Source organism: Natrix helvetica, assembly GCF_964273705.1.
Source record: "Natrix helvetica genome assembly, chromosome: 1".
Classification (NCBI taxonomy): Eukaryota; Metazoa; Chordata; class Lepidosauria; order Squamata; family Natricidae; genus Natrix; species Natrix helvetica.
The window spans coordinates 59,431,510-59,446,744 of record NC_138548.1 but is presented as its reverse complement, the minus strand read 5'-3'; the positions used below and the strand labels follow the sequence as shown (position 1 = coordinate 59,446,744).

The following is a 15,235-nucleotide window of genomic DNA, read 5'->3' as shown; positions in this document are numbered from 1 at the left end:
ACACTGCTATCATGTCTCCCCTGGTCCTTCTCTTCACTAGACTAGCCATGCCCAGTTCCTGTAACCATTCTTCATAAGTTTTAGTCTCCAATCCCCTAATTATCTTGGTTGCTCTTCTCTGCACTTTTTCTAGAGTCTCAACATCAGAAGTAGAATGACTGTATCAAAACAAAGCAAAAATAGTGTCAACAGTAATAGATGAAACCCCAAAACATGTAGAGAACCACTTGAACACCATTGGCATTGACAAAATCATGGTTTGCCACACACAGTAAGTCAGATGTTTAGATTGGATTTGGCATTTTTATCCACCTATCAAATGCTTCCCAAGGACCTGAGAAAGGCAGATGTTGTCTGTAATGTTAAAAAAGAATGTAAGCTGTTCCAAGTTAGAAAGGCATGGAGAGGTATGATTATGATTATATGGGTTCAATTATATTTCTTTTTAAACTCATGATTTATTATTATTTTACAGACAAATATTGGTGCTAAATTTATAATTTGCTTTTTGTAATGTTGGTTATCCTGAGAACTATATAAGATGTGTGTATCATGAGAATCTATGACACCATGTATGATGATCGCATGCCATAATACCTGTGCATTGTTGGATCCTTCAAAAATATGTAAAGATGGTTTAAAAGGAAAGAGATGATTTGCAAAAACAAAATAGATGGTATCAGCAGCTGATAAGTTCCACATGAAAAAGATTGATACATTGATTAAGGACAATTGGGAATCACTTAGAAAATTGCTGTCGAGCTGGGCCTTTATAGACAATGTGTGATCATATTATTGCATTATTAATGTTATTTAATATCAGAAGGTTTGCGCAAAATACTGTGGCAGAGATGAAAATTCCAGGAATTGAAATTTGCCAGCAATTGTTTTCATCCAATGAGAATGAAGAATTTCTTCACAGCATTGTGACAATCAATGAAACTGGGCATTTTATTATAACTCTAAAAATAAAGTGTCAATCCTTGGACTATTACAAAGCTTCACCTGTGAAAAAAACAATTCAAAACCAAGCTTTTGAACACACTCAGAATTTTGAAACAACATTTAAACAGAGTTTAGAAACACAAGAAAAATTTACTACAACATGAGAATGCTCACCCGAGAGGCAATTGAAAAGTTGGATCTCAATGTCTTATCCATGCTGCCATATCGTGCAGACCTGGTGCGATACCATGTCCAGAATGGGATGCCTCACCCAACTTGCCACAGCCAACTCACCATGGGACAATTTAACAATTCAGTTTAATTATTTAAAATATTTAAAAATATTTAATTTTTGCCATTCACATTTCATTTTGTCCTTTCTTTGGCATCTTTTCTTTAATGATTCTATTCTACCATTTCTTAATATTAGTGTAACTCTTGTCTTGCATGAGCTGTCCCATGGCAACTTGGCCATGGTGAGTTTACCGTGATGACTGTGGCAAGTTGGCCACAGTGAATTGTTCTAGACTCTGCTATGTCTGCCTTTTCCCAAAACTGGAAGAATAACTTCATGGGCTTCCATTTGATTGAACTGAAGAGTTGGAAATGACTTAATAGGACTTGTTGAAGAAATAAAAGGTGAAATTCTTTCATAATGTCTTTAAGAAATGTATCCATCATTGGCAGAGTTATGCAGCAAACTATGGTCATTATGTAGAGAATTAAATATAAGTAACAAAAGAGCTTATTTCAAGGATCACTTTCCTCTTTATTTATTTTAAATATCCTAATTTAAGTCATCCAAATGCTGTTGATAGAGGTATTAATTTTCATTCAGCCCCTTTGATATGTGAAGTGGAGCTCTGTTTTAGCCAACCTTTTGTGATATAAATATGTAGCTGTATTTAGCCTTACAGGCATATTTTTTAAGGATTGATGGTCAAAGGTCTTATAGGATTTGCAATATATTGTAATTTTGTTTTTGCAGGTTTTTGCTAAAGTTAGTCTAAAAAGACCTGCTGCAAGATAATATTACACTTGCAAAAGGTTATGAATTAAGCCCAGTTGGAATTCTTGCAGTTGCAGGATATGTGATTAGCTGAAGGAAAGCAAACACAGACCAAAATGTCACCAACCTTTACTGAATCCCGAGAATATCTGAACCTGCATTACAAGAAGCATTCTTGTTTTTTACAGCATAAAACAGGTTAAGCACCCCTCCCCTCCCGGTATTTTAATAAACATTATTCAGGCTTGGGGCTCCTTATCCATTTCTCAGTTCTCAGGAGCTAAGCGTAGATTGTCTCTACCTGTCTCTCTCTTGCTGTCTCTCTCTCTCCTCTTCCCCCTCCTCATGACCAAGGAGGGAAAAGGATTGGTGGAAAGTGAGTAAACTTACATCTAACCCATTCAGTTACAGTACAGCAAAAAATGAGGTGGAGGGAGGGAGGGAGGGAGGGAGGAAGGAAGGAAGGAATAATGGGAATCTCCCAGCCAATGTTGTGGCAACTGGGAAGAGTGTTCATGTTGAAGAGAATATTCTGGTATAGCACCTGTCTTGTCAACTGTACACTTAATAACATTTTTTTAAAATATGGCTTTCAAGTCAGCTCTGGATTAATTTAATAGACATGACATCCAGCCCATATTTAACTAGCTTGCTAATTACTAAAGTGCAGGCATTTTATCAATGCTTTGTTGAAGTCAAATATATTCCATCCATGTTATTTAAGAAGTAACTAATTAGAAAAAATGTTAGATGAATCTTATTTTTGATAAATCGAGCAGTCAGTACTAAATGGCATTACTATTAATAATGAGCACTAGATTATTAGAGCTGTGGTGGGGCAGTGGTTAGAATCCAGTACTGCAGGCCACTTCTCCTGACTGCCGGCTGCCTGCAGTTCAATAGTTTGATTCTCATCAGGCTCAAGGTTGACTCCGCCTTCCATCCTTCCAAGGTGGGTAAAATGAGGACCCAGATTTTTTGGGGAAATATGCTGACTCTGTAAGCCGCTTAGAGAGGGCGGTAAAGCACTGTGAAGTGGTATATAAGTCTAAGTGCTATTGCTATGACTATTGCTATTTTGAAAGTGTGTCCTTCTAGAATCCCCCCAAATTTCAAAGACAACTTGTATTTCATGTTCTATTTGAACATAAAGATACCTGCGCAGTTACCTGAAGCTTGGCCCATGTTGCAGATTTCTAAAGATACTGCTTCATCCCTCAGCAAATCTCTTTAGTAAAACGTGAAAGATTTATATGATGTGAGGAGAAACCAGCAAATCTCCTGAAGCCACTTCCAGTTTTTAACTGTGCAATGAAATACAACAACTAATGTGAGAAAAGCAATGTAAATGGATTACCTACGGGGAATATTTTCCTTTCCTGTGTTAGCTTGGCTGAACTTTTTCTTATGCAAGAGCACAAGAATTGCATTTCCTACCATTGCTTAACACTAGTGAATGAAATCTCTCAGACTTGGAAAAAGACGTTATAGAGCAGAATGAACTCTTATCATTTTTCACTTCAGAAATTGAGCCAAGGGTGTCCTTAAGAGGGAGGTATTTTTTTTTAAAAAAAATCAAGATAGTGACTACAAAGTCTCATATGCTGTTGCAGCCGCTGTTACATATTGAGACTGGAGCAATAAGCTCCACCAAGGTCCTCCATTCCGGCGGGAAAATACTGAAAGCCGATTGGCTGAGCCGTCTGACAGCTCCCTATAAAAGGGCTAGCTTTTCAGACAGGCCAAGCTGGATTTGTAAATAGCTGTCTAATAAAGAGCTGTTCGTTGTCACTGAAGCCTAAGCCCTGTCTCATCCGTTCACCTGATCTAACAGTCGCCATCTTGACTTTTATCCTACATATGCAGATCTTAGTGTCTCTGTTTTGAATTTTTCTAGAATTCTGTTGTGTAGGCGTTTCACTCACAGGGCAGCACGGGCAAAATTAGAACCAGAACAGACATCATAATTATTAAAGGGTTTTTTTTTTTAAAAAAAATACATTGCTTGAGCTGGAAGGGGAGGGTGATACTTAATTTCATTTTATCTTCTGGATTGTTTGTTTTGCTCTTAATGTCTCTTTGGTCATATAGTAAATCATCCAAAGAGAGATTTCCTGTTCAGGGAAATATCTTTGAACAGTTAGTTCCTACTGATGAAACAATATCCTGTACCATTGATTAGAAAGCTGGATAGCACACTAGTGGTGAGCCAACAGCTGAAACAATACAGGTAGTCCTCGACTTATAACAGTTCATTTAGTGACAATTCAAAATTACAATGGCACTGAAAATAGTGACCTATGACCATTTTTCACACTTATAACCGTTGCAGCATCTCCATGGTCATGTGATCAAAATTCAGCCGCTTGGCAACTGACTCATATTTATGACGGTTGCAATGTCCTGGGGTCATATGATCCCCTTTTGTGACCTTCTGATAAGCAAAGCCAATAGGGAAGCCAGACTCACTAAACAACCTTGTTACTAACTTAACAACTGCAGTGATTTCACTTGAACTATTGTGGCAAGAAAGATCATAAAATGATGCAAAATTCACTTAACAAATGTCTCACTTAGCAATGGAAAGTTGGGGCTGAATTATGGTTGTAAATCGAGGACTATCCGTATAATTCTAATAGGCTACATTTAAGTAGGAGTATTTGATTAAACTTCCATCCTGCTTACTTTACTTTACTTTTATTTGGACTTTTATACTGCCCCCTCTCCCCAAAGGGACTCGGGGCGGTGTACAATCAGATAAAACACATCAATAGATAGAAAATACAAACATAAACATAAAAGAGGAGGCAATAAAACTGTACGTAAAGCAAAGTAGTTAAAAAACAATATTTAAATAACCCTAAAAATACCCAATTAAAATATCTGATATCCATGGATCTAGTCTTAAGATACCGCCATCAATTCAATCAATCAACCAACCAGAATAAATCTGGAAGGGATCTTGGAGGTCTTCTAGCTCAAGCAGGAGACCCTACACCATTTCAGATAGGTGGCTGCCCAGTCTTTTCTTAAAAATCTCCAGTGATGAAGCACCTACAACTTCTGAAAGCAAGCTGTTCCAGTGGTTAATTGTCCTCATTGTTTCTCCTAAATTCCAGGTTGCTTCTCTCCTTGGTTAGTTTCCATCCATTGCTTTGTTTTGCTTTGTTTTTCTCTTGCCTTCTGGTGCTTTGGAAAATAAGTTGACCGCCTCTTCTTTGCAGCAGCCCCTCAAATACTGGAATACTGCTATCATGCCATTCCTAGTCCTTCTTTTCTCTAGATTGGCCATACCCAATCCCTGCAATTTTTCTTCATATGTTTTTGTCTCCAGGCCCTTAATCATCTTAATTGTTCTTCTTTGCACTGTTTCCAAAGTCTCAACATCTTTTTTGTAATGTGGTGACCAAAACTGAATGCTGTATTCCACGTATGGTCTTACTAAGGATTTATAAAGCAGTACCATTACTTCATGTGATTTTGATTCTATGCCTCTGTTTATACAACGAAAATTAATCCTACTGTATTAAAAATTAATCCTACTGTATTAAAAATTAGTCCTACTGTATTTGACAATGGCACTGAGCAGGATCCTGATACTCTGATCAAAGAGAATTGAGATGGACTTCAGTTGCTAATAAGAAATGTCTTTTTTCTTTCTTATTTTCTGCCACTATATAAAGTGTCCCGGTTACATTTTGTACTAAATGCTTGCTGCTTCATTGCTCATCATTATAACAGAAAAACCTCACCCACATTTTGTGATGAAAGGACAAGGGAAGTAGTTATGGGAACTGAATTTGATTTTGAGTATGCTTGTAAATTTCAGACTCAATTGCTTCTGTCACGGTGTCTTTACAAATATGGTACAATCAAGCTGCCAAACAAAATTTGCTGCCAATATTGCTGAAAATTATTTTAAAGTGAGGAATAATTTTCAGAGTATTGTACTTTCCTAGTATAGAATCTGAATGTGGAAACAAGGGAAACATAACCAACCGTATGACAAACGGGATACAATAATAAGTGTTTTTACTCCATCACATCTTTTTTCACATCAAAAGGATAAGCCAGTGTATACGTGTTCATGATGCAAACAACTGTACTTCACCAAGGCTTATTGCACTGAAGCTCTCTTCCTGGTTTCTCCTTCTGCTTAACTGGTGTTCAATACTGAAAGTAGAACCATCTGGGAGAAAAAGGTAACTTCCCCAGAAAAACTAGCCTAGGGTGGGTTAAGGGAAGAACCAAAGGGCTGTGGGTCCCAGTGGGGGATTAAGGCTCACTGGTGCCCTAAGCACTGAAAAATCTTGGTGCCCCTCCTTTCTACATACTGTACAAATCTTCATTGAGGTTTTTTCTTTCTTTCTCAACTTTGTGGTGCCCCCTTTGGGCCTGGTGCCCTAAGCACGTGCTTAGTCTGCTTAATGGTTAATACACCACTGGTGGATCCCCATAATCTTGGCTGTGGGCTCCAGAGCTCTATAAAATATTGTCAGCAAATTTGCCATAAATATAGGAAATAATTGTATGACCAACATTCCTTTATTTTAAATTAACCTTAATTTAATTTAAAAGGTAATAAATCAAATTTACTCTTTCCCCCTGGCCCTGCTCATTTCCCCCCTAATGGCGCATATTTTGGAGTAGATCAAATCTAAAACAAATTGTACAATCCTGAGCTAGACAGAAAAAAAAAGGGACGGAGCAAAGGATTTATATGCTTCTGCGGCTAAAAATTGTACCAATCCATTTTGTATTCATAAGACTTATCCAAAGAATTATTTTCTAAACTATTTAAGTAGGTGAGCATATCATATCATGAGCACAATGAAAATCTTGGGAAGTATTTCCCAAATGAAGGAACAACTGGTGCAGCAGAGAGACTGGGGTTGTTTGCTTGGCTGCAGCCATTTCCATTGCTAAGTGATGCGATCATAAAGCATTATGTCAGATGACCACATTGTTTAGCAATGGCATTTCTCCTCTTCCCTTCTAGTTGGCCTCATAACCCCAGGACTGTGTACGTTGTTAAATGAGAAGAAGTGGGAGACTCAGACAAACAGACCAATGGGTGCACAGATGTTGTAGAAAGGTCTTATAAACAGGTAAACAGGTGCTCTGGAGTCAGGAGTGGGATTCAAAAATTTTAGCAACCAGTCCGAATCAGCTGAATTTCACCCCTGTCTGGAATGCAGGTAGATGTGTGGGTTCTGGGGGGGAACATGGGGTTCCACTGACAGGTGCACCATAATGTGAGCAGGAGCTTGGAGACTAGGGGGAGGTTGATGATAGGTGATAGGGAGCGCAGGTAGGTGTATGGGTGCCACTGTGAGATGGGTATGCATCACAAGTAGACACTAGTGAGTGCAACCAACCAACCAACCACATAGGATCTCTCTATATTAGATTGCAATGTGGTGATCCAAGGCACCACAGTAATGTGATGCTCTTGCAGCTTACAGTAAACTTTGTGAGTATTCAAGGCTACCTTCACTAACAGGAATCACAGGTACCATGGGGATGAGATGGGAGTGTCACGGGCAGGCACTTTAGAGAGTATGCAGGTGAAAAAGCAGGGCCAGCAGAAGTGACTTCAGATATCCTGTCAGCTTCCACACTGACTTGATTTGCCTGGTGGAAGTTGGCAGGGAATGTCAAAAATGGTAACCACTCACTGCAACATTGTAAGGGCAGCCCAGATATCTAATGTCTGGATCATGGTCACATAACGCAGGACTGCTGAGATTGCCCCAAGTTTGCGGACTGCTTATAAGTCCCACTTGTTCAGAACTTACAACTTTGAATGGTTGCTGAATGATGGCATAACTTCAGGACTACCTGCATTTGAACAAGAACAGCTTGTTCAGCTGGCAGAAACCCAAACGAGGGCTTCAGCTGAATTTGGCCTGGAAACAACACTAAGTTCCTCATTGCCTTGAAATTGATCTCCCATGACCCATATAGGGAAGAATTTGAATGAGAAATACCATGATTTGATTCAGAAATTTGATGCCTTAGAATCACCAAGCATAAGGGTCTTGGTGGGAACAATTCAGCTTAAAGATGCAAATAAACTATTTGCAATGAATGTGGTAAAGGCTTTGAAAGAAACAAAGATACTCAGTCTGAAGGCACACAGTCACAGCGCCTGTATTTCAGTAATAATCAACATTTTCTAAGATTCACCATAATGCTGGGCATGACAAACATATAGCAGTGTTCATGAAAAAATATGATGCAACCAGGGATGGGCTTCAAAAATGTCAGCACTGGGTTCTCTGCCTGGTTGCTGGGTGGGTGTGGCCATGGTGGGCGTGGCCTAGTCAGCCTTCTGCACCATGATAGGGGAGAGTGTTTTCACCTTCCCCAGGCTTCAGAGGCTTTCCTTCAGCCACTGGGAGGGCAAAAACTGCCTCCCCTGGCCTCTGGAGGCCCTCCAGAGGCCAGAAATGGGCCTGTTTCCATCTGAGCAGCCAGAGGTAGGATTTGGAGGTTCTCCGAACTGGCCAAAATGTTAGCTACAGGTTCTCCCTGTCAGGGGAAAGTATTTCACCCTGAACTAGATGAGCTCTTAGATTGCGGCTTTTCCAAACAGCATTATCTTTAAGGTGTGAAAAAAGAAATAAAATCCCGGAAAACATATTCTAATTAAAAACAAGCTTTAATACAAAAATAAGAAAATAAAGAAATAAACAAATCTATCTAATTGTTACATTTTGGCAAGAAACAGTTTGTCTACCAGCTTCCTGGCAGACGGACAAAGATCAAAAGGAAAGAAGTCTCTGGAATGTGTGATGAGCAGGTGCAGTACATCATTGCTGATAAGACCTTATGACCTGCGCAGTAACTCTTTCAGTTCAGCTATTCAGTTCAGGCTAGCAAACAATTTAACGCAGTGACACTCCCAAAACTGGGCGAACCCGTAGCAGGCCACCCCTGGATACAACAAATATTATCACTGCTATTTTAGAATAAGCTGCAAATTGCAACTGTGTTAGATATCCACATAGACTGCTGTGGTTTTCACTCCAGTCCTCTGTTTAGGCAGGAACAGAGGTTCAATCTGATTGGCTGAGAGGTCTGACAGCTCCCTATAAAAGGAGAGCTGTCAGACCTAACAGTTGCTGGATTGTACATACTTGACTGTTGAATAAAGAGCTGTTGTTGCATTTAATCTGAGTCTGCCTTCTCATTGCCCTATCTAAAACTGGGAACGAGGGTGGGATTGAGAGACAGATAAGGCGAAGAATGAGCAACGAGTCAATCCAGCAAGTGAATCCAGCCCGGAGCATCGGCGTGGCATCGAGCAGCCATTTTAAAGTGGCAAACTCAAATCGCGCTAAGACAAAATGGCCATGCACGCCCTGCCAACTCCGTACGACCCAGTGGCCGAACACTGGGAATCCTACATGCTGAGGTTTGAATGCTTCCTCGAGGCAAACGACCTCATGGGGGTTCCAGACTCCCGAAAGAAAAACCTTTTCCTGGGCTACTGCGGCCGAGAGGTCTTTGAGATGGCCAAAGACCTATCGGAGCCAACTCCGATCCAAGCAGTAACGTGGGCAGCCCTACAGCAGACTCTACAAACGCACTACGCGCACAAGCCTTCAAGACATGTCGCCACGAATTCAATGTGCGGAACCAAAAAGAAGTGTGAATCCATCAACCAGTACATTGCAGCTTATCGAAAGACAGCAATGTACTGCGACTTCTGTGACCTGGATGACCAAATCTCAAATCGTCTGATCTGCGGAGTGCGGGACATTCATCTGCAGAAACGCCTGCTGGCAAAATAGATCGCACTCGATGAGGCCAGAGCATCGGAGTCAGCCGAGAGGTCCACGGAAGCCCTGCAGCGCCAGCACATCGCGCCTCACTCCACTCTGATGCGAGCATCCATCACGAGGCCGCAGACCAAGAAACCAATGACAGCGAATGCGATGACAGCTACTGCATGCACAGTAGCAGCATGAAGCCGGCGTGAAGATTTGACTCCTGTTTGCCGCCCTGCGCAAGCTGCGGAGGGACCCATGCCCGGTCTACCTGCAGATTCTGAGAAGCAACCTGCCAGCGTTGTGATAAAAGTGTGCCGGAGTGAAGTCCCTGCCACCACTTGGCAGCCAAACGCATACCGCCAACAGAGGCCCATTCCAGGGGCCTGGCGAAAAAACCAAGGGCGCTCAGAGAGCGAACCCAGGGAGAGAGCCCAGAGAGAGTACACACAGACAGAACCGTTGATAATGTATCAAACCACGATAGGACAAGTCCGCACAAGGCGGCCAAAAAAGCTGAAAGTCACGGTCCTCATTGAGGACGCTCCCTGTGAGCTTGAAGTCGATACTGGATCGTCACTCACGATCATCTCCTGGTCGACCCTGAAACAGGCTATCCCAAGCCTAAAAAAGCGGCAGCTTCGCACGCCAGACATCATGCTGCATGACTACCAGGGGAACCGAGTCCCCATCGTGGGCCAGGGCACCTTCCGAGTCCAATTCAAGGCATCACCACCAACCTTCCCATGACCGTGGCCAGAGCACAGCTGCAAAGCCTCATGGGGCTAGACTGGTTCAAAGCCCTGGGCTTGGAAGTCACCGGCATCAACGCCATCGTGAAGGGCGGCGCCGAGGCAATATTTAAGGAGTTTGAGGACGTCTTCAACTCTGGCCTCGGTAAGTATATGGGGACACCAATTTCATTTAATTTGGACCCCAACGTCGCGCCTATCAGGCTTAAGCCCAGGAGAGTGCCTTTTGCTCTCCGCCCTAAAATTGATAGGGAAATTGACAAACTGGTGAGCCAGGGGATCCTAGAACCAGTCGACCATGCTCGCTGGGAGACCCCTATAGTGACCCCGGTCAAGCTGGATGGGTCAGTCCGCATCTGCGCGGACTATAAATGTACAATTAATAATGCGCTGCAACAAAGCGCCTACCCTGTGCCCATTGTACAGCACCTACTACATTCGCTACGGCCAGGAAATTTTTTTGCGAAATTAGATATGGCGCAGGCATACCAGCAGTTGCCTGTAGATGGCGCCACAGCGGAGGCCCAAACCATTGTGACGCACAGGGGTGCATTCAAATTCCACTGCCTACAATTTGGAGTTAATATCGCCCCTGGACTGTTCCAAAGTGTCACGGCTTTTGCAGGGGATACCAGGAGTCATCCCCTATTTCGATGACATCTTGGTATCGGCTGCAAATGAGGCGCAACTTTTAAAACGTGTTGGGGCTGTTTTGACCAGAATTCGCGAAAAAGGCCTCCGCCTTAAAAAAGAAAAATGCAAAATTAATGTGCCCAGGGTAGAATTCCTAGGGTACATGATTGATGGTTCTGGGATCCATCCAACATCCCAAAAAGTTAAAGCAATCCAGGACGCCCTACACCTCGCAATCAGACTGAGCTGCAAGCTTTCCTCGGGCTCCAACTTCTACAGTGTTTTTCTCAGACAGAAGGCAACCGTCGCTGAGCCCTTGCATTGCCTCCTAGCCAAAAACGCTAAATGGACCTGGGGCCGAGCCGAGGCCGCTGCATTCGCCAGAGTGAAACGCCTGCTCACGGCCGACTCCCTGCTGGTCCAGTACAGCCAAACCCTATCACTCTTTCTGACTTGCGACGCTTCTCCATTTGGCGCCGGCGCTGTCCTCAGCACCGCATGCCCAATGGCGCTGAAGCCCCCATTGCCTTCTACTCGAGAACGTTGTCTCCCGCTGAACGGAACTATAGCCAACTGGACAGAGAAGCTTTGGCTACTGTAACGGGAGTCAAGCGCTTCCACAGCTGCGATTTCGAACTTGTGACGGACCACAAACCTTTGCTGGGGCTGCTGGCTGGGGACTGACCCACCCCGGTGTCCCTGTCTCCGCGCATTACCAGGTGGACTGTTTTCCTGGCTGCCTACACGTACAAGCTCGTCCACCGCCCAGGCTCCACGTTGGGACACACCGACGCCTTGAGCCATTGTCCCCTACCAGAACTGTTGGCCGACCCAACTCCTGAGACATCGGTCCTATTGATTGACTGTTTGGACTCTGGACCTGTCTCTTCTACTGACGTTGCCCGCTTTTCCGCGAAGGACAATGTGATTAAGCAGGTGCTTAACTGGGTGTGGAGGGGGTGGCCCAAGGGGCCTGTTGGAGCCAATTTTAAAATGTTTTATGCAAAATGTGATGAACTGTTGGTTATTAAGGGCTGTTTACTGTGGGGGGACCAGGTGGTTGTTCCAAACAAACTGCGACAAGCAGTATTAGAGGCATTGCATGTGGGGCATCCTGGCATCGTCAGGATGAAGGCATTGGCTAGGAGCTACGTCTGGTGGCCTAACATGGACAGGGAAATAGAAGAGTGGGTGGCTACCTGCGCTCCATGTCAGGAATCCAGACCAGCTCCCCCAGAGTCACCCACTAAGGAGTGGGAGCGCCCTCAGGCACCCTGGTCTAGGGTGCACATAGATTTTGCAGGCCCCGTTCATGGCCAAACATTCCTAATAGTTGTGGACGCATATTTGAAATGGCTAGAGGTAGCCCTGATGACCTCTACCACGGCAGAGGCAGTCATCAAGGTGCTACGGAGACTTTTTTCCATGCACGGCTTGCCCAATGTCTTGGTCTCTGACAATGGGCCCCAATTTGCGGCCATGCAATTCGAGACCTATTTAGCTAGCCAGGGAATTCAGCATGCCCTGGTTGCGCCATTCCACCCGGCTTCCAATGGTCAGGCGGAGAGAATGGTGCGATCTGCAAAAGAGGCCCTTGCCAGAATGGGCCTGGGTAATTGGCAAACACGGATTGATCACTATTTGCTAATCCAACACATTACGCCTAGCGCCACCACCGGGAGAAGCCCCTCCGAGTCTAAGGTCCCACCTAGACCGGCTACACCCAAACTACTCTGCCACATCGCCCCCAGACTCCACTAGCAATATTTGGCACTTTAGCATAGGGGATTCAGTATATGCCCACAACTATGCAGGGGGAACTCTGGATTCCTGCTACGGTGATAGGCATCACCGGGCCTCACTCTTACTGGAGCTGGAGGATGGTAGAAATTGGAGGAGGCACATTGACCAAACCCGTGGTCACCTCTCCCACTCCAATCTTAGAGCACCAGACGAAACTCTAACGCCAAACGGCCAAGGCCCTACCCAAAAGGAGCAAACATTCACTCCTTCTACAGAACACTCAAACCCAAGATATCCGGCAGACTTATCTGAGTTTGTTGCAAGCCCACAGCGAGCCCCGAGCGAGCAAACACAAAGAACTCCAGCTGCGGCCTGGGGTAAGTTCCAGCAGCTTCCACAAAGAGGGGCTGGAGAGCACACAGGTCCATCCAACCTGCCTGAAGAGCCAGTTCCAAATGAACTGCGCAGGTCTGCCAGGGTAAGACAAAGACCTGCCTATCTAAAAGACTACGTCACTAATTGGAACACTCCAACCAAGAGGGGAGGGGTGTTAGATATCCACACAGACTGCTGTGGGTTTCACTCCAGTCCTCTGTTTAGGCGGGAACAGAGGTTCAATCTGATTGGTTGAGAGGTCTGACAGCTCCCTATAAAATGAGAGCTGTCAGACCTAACAGTTGCTGGATTGTACATACTTGACTATTGAATAAAGAACTGTTGTTGCGTTTAACCTGAGTCTGCCTTCTCATTGCCCTATCTAACAAACTGCTTATTGCGAGAATGTCTATTTTTATCCAGCAAAAAACCCCAAATTCCATTATTTTAAGTTTTGTCTACAGAGAAAGGGAAGCCTGAATGGAAACAAATACGAAAATGGTTTTTCCACCCCTTCCTCCACAGTTCAGAGGTTTAAGCAATTCAATAAAGTTTGGCAGTCAAATAAAAATAGATCAAATCTTTTTTTTCTTCTTAGTGCTGGTGTGAAAAAGGGGTTTGATTCTGCATTTGCTGAGAAATTTATTGTTGGGGACTCACCTAAGGTAAAGAAAGAGTGGTATTTTAAATGTCTTTGCAAATAGTTCACTTTCAAAGGAAAGGAGAAGTTGATTCAGCTTGGATGAGGGTTCATGGCCAAACCAGCATGAGATTTTTTAAAAAAAATCTTGGTTTTTGTTTTAATCTCAGTTTTAGATTTTGTCTGTTTTTCGGGAGTTTTGATTTATTTTGTTCCTCTATGTTACTTTATGGGGCGCGGTGGCTCAGTGGCTAAGACACTGAGCTTGTTGATCAGAAAGGTCGGCAGTTCGGCAGTTTGAATATCTGTAACGGAGTGAGCTCCCGTTACTTGTCCCAGCTTCTGCCAACCTAGCAGTTCGAAAGCACATAGAAATGCAAGTAGAAAAATAGGAACCACCTTTGGTGGAAAGGTAACAGCATTCCATGCGACTTCGGTGTTTAGTCATGCCGGCCACATGACCACGGAGATGTCTTTAAATCATAGACATTTTTGAGGTATTTGCATACCAAATTAGATAGCATAGTTAGAACATAAAGTTGATTTTGTACAAAAAATACATATTTTTCCACAAAGGAAAAACTTTTATCTAGGGTCTGGGTTGGTCATGTATATATTAGTTGAAATTCAAAATCTACTAAAGGTGTAATGATTATAATTAAAAGCACTCAACAATTACGGTCGAATAAGAAATAAATGACCCAGAAGGATATTTTTATAATACTGGTGACAGTTTTAATCAAAATACTGCATTTATCAATTATTATGGTCCTTCTAAAGATATATTAAATAGATGTTTTGCACATTTCTTTACTTTCTCTCTGGATCAGATAATTGTGGCTGAAAATTTCAATTACGTTTTAGAATCGTTATTTGATTGGAATACTACGCCACCTAAATCTAATTCATGTACATAGAAAGTATTGCAAATTTGGAAAATTAGTGTAGGATCCCTCTGATATAATAACAGAGCTCTACTTCAAACCATAGTTTTACTGTTTTCTCCATTAAAAGTGGCAGAGCATATTTGGAAGATCTTGGAATAGAAGTAATATTTTGACTTTATGATATACTTTCATTTAACACAATTCCAGTTTGAAAATGGCAATTAAATCATTATTTTAAAAATACCATGGACAGAGTATTAATATTTTAGGTCATTTTATTGCCAATCAAGTCTTGACAAATCTGAATTTTGCAAAGAGGAATTTAGATTGCCAAATGACAGCATATTCAAATAAAACGTATCTTGGCTTTACAATTTAGGTCTAGCAAACTGTGTCTGAACTTCAAAATTACTGGGATTTGTTTGATTGACAAATGTTAGTACTATATAGTCAAATAAAACATATCTTGATTTTGG

General features: G+C 42.7%; 1 long non-coding RNA gene across 2 annotated transcripts in view; it reads right to left on the bottom strand.

The window, feature by feature from the left end:
* The window catches only part of LOC309400217, a 67,878-nt gene that overhangs the window by 11,105 nt on the left and 41,538 nt on the right, over positions 1 to 15,235 (bottom strand). The window contains exon 4 of one of the 2 annotated variants that reach the window (XR_014176634.1): positions 51 to 158. The exons of the other annotated variant lie outside the window; for it this stretch is intronic. This is a non-coding gene — a long non-coding RNA (uncharacterized lncRNA). Of the gene's footprint in view, positions 1 to 50; positions 159 to 15,235 lie in introns of those variants that run through there. 2 annotated transcript variants of the gene reach the window in all.